Source organism: Physeter macrocephalus, chromosome 12 (assembly GCF_002837175.3).
Source record: "Physeter macrocephalus isolate SW-GA chromosome 12, ASM283717v5, whole genome shotgun sequence".
Classification (NCBI taxonomy): Eukaryota; Metazoa; Chordata; class Mammalia; order Artiodactyla; family Physeteridae; genus Physeter; species Physeter macrocephalus.
Window position 1 is genome coordinate 141159 of NC_041225.1, and position 2238 is coordinate 143396.

At 46.4% G+C, this 2238-nt stretch overlaps 1 long non-coding RNA gene across 1 annotated transcript in view; it reads left to right on the top strand.

Moving 5' to 3' along the window:
• The first annotated feature begins 1743 nt into the window (after positions 1 to 1743).
• The window catches only part of LOC112066509 (uncharacterized), a 2618-nt gene continuing 2123 nt past the window's right edge, over positions 1744 to 2238 (top strand). The window contains exon 1 of the long non-coding RNA XR_003682468.2: positions 1744 to 1960. This is a non-coding gene — a long non-coding RNA (uncharacterized lncRNA). The remainder of the gene's footprint in view (positions 1961 to 2238) is intronic.

Below are 2238 nucleotides of genomic sequence, written 5' to 3' on the forward strand. Positions count from 1 at the left end.
TGACTGTCCCAGATACGTTAAAGCTAGTGATCTTTTTACTCATTCATTCATTCATTCATTTAATAATCTGACCTTCCTGACTCAGTTTACCCAGCTCAAATGGTTGTGAAGATTACTAACAGTGTATGTAAGATACTTTCAGAAATTAGAAACTAAAAAGTCAAACTAACAAAAAACATTTGTTATTATAAATAACAATGGAATTTAGTATGCTATTATACCTTCAGACCTACTGTATGACATGCTGTTCTTTGCTGTTCCACTTGTGGCAGGATTCATAGTTTTTCTAACGGGTACAGATCACTATGCCTGATACTGTGAGCAAATGTTATACTTGAGCTCCACTCCTATCTCTCTCAGGCATTTTTTGGTATTGTCTAAAATGTGAATACATACTGTCAACCTCCAGCATGATACCCGGCACATAATAGAAACCCAATAAATGTTTCACTGTGAGTGGAGTATAACTTGATAGAATATTTTTGAGGGCGGATTAGGTAGATTAGATTAATTGAAAATATTTGAATATTTTAAGCTTGCATCTCTTTCATTCCAGAAATTCTGTGTCTAGAAATTTATATACAGCTATATACATGTATAAAGAGGTTCACATTGCAGCCTATGTGTAACAGAGGACAAAAACAAACAAACAAAACAAACAAAGAACCCCCAAACTGAAAACAACTAAAAGTCCATCAATATTGCACTGACCATGTAAATTATGTAATGTTACGCAGCAATTAAAGAGAATAGAATGGATGTACGCACAAATTGACTGGGAAAATCACTATCCAAGAAAGATTGGAGACTATGTATAGTATGCTGCTCTTCTATGAAATACAGGATATCCATTACGTACAAATACTTACATACAGGATACAACAAGTGTGAATGTAAGCACTTGGGAAATATCTGAAAGAACCACACAAGAAACTGGGAGAGTGGGACAACTTTCCATGTCCCGTATGATTGGAATTCTGAAGTGTACACACACGAACTAATGGACCTCTGCTACCATCCTCCGGCTCAGCAGGGAATTGCAGGCGTCCAAGTCCTCTTTACTAATCAAGCGTCTCAGTTGGCCGGCGTGATGACGTCATCGCGACGGGCGTTGGCGCATGCGCAGTAGAAGGAGGTCCTCGAGCTTCGTGGGCTTTTACGTAGGGGCCAGTGGTTCGGGTCCTTGTGCTGGCACCGGGGGCGCCGGGTTGGCGACTTTGGCACTCTTGGCGTTGGGTGAGCGGCATCTTGCGGGTCACATGAGCCAGTGGCATCGTGCCCGTGGGTGCTGGGGTCAGGGTCGCGGCTTTTCCGGACGTTCATCGGCCAAGAGGAAGGGCGGAAAGCACATCCCGGAAAGGTAATAAGCCTTGGCCCCTGGGCGTTGCGGGTGGAGCTCAGAGCCCCTGGGCCTGGGCTTCGTCTCTTGTGCTGTCTCCTGTCACTGTTGCCCCCGTGCGCTGGCCCGTCCGCGCTGTGCTACGGGGTACTGGTCGTCTCGCGGCTCAGTTCACAGTAGCTGAAAGCGACAGTGTGTGATCTGATTTCCCACCATCGTTTTAAAAGTGAGGCTCTGGCCATTATTCCTCGGGTAAAATGCAGAGGGACTGCTTTTTAAGATGGGACTGTCAGTGCTGGGGACACTCCTTAATTACCAAAATGGAATCCCTTTCAATTCCTCAAGCTGTGTTGTTTTGGCACAGAAAATGTGAGTAAGAGGAACTGGAACTAAGTGGTCCTCGAGCTTCGTGGGCTTTTACGTAGGGGCCAGTGGTTCGGGTCCTTGTGCTGGCACCGGGGGCGCCGGGTTGGCGACTTTGGCACTCTTGGCGTTGGGTGAGCGGCATCTTGCGGGTCACATGAGCCAGTGGCATCGTGCCCGTGGGTGCTGGGGTCAGGGTCGCGGCTTTTCCGGACGTTCATCGGCCAAGAGGAAGGGCGGAAAGCACATCCCGGAAAGGTAATAAGCCTTGGCCCCTGGGCGTTGCGGGTGGTGAGTAAGAGGAACGGGAACTAAGTTTGAGTGAAACAACGCACCGGTACCGCCGAATTTTCCATCGAAACAGTTGATTTGTGTTGTCTCTAGGAATTATAAAGGGCGTACTGTTGCTTCGTAACCGGTGTCATTTGAGAGATCTACATCTGTACGTTCAAATGATTAATTTTGAGACTTTGCTCATGTGTGCAGTAAACACTTTAATTCCCTAAGACCTTCCTTTCCTCCATCTCATACCCCAT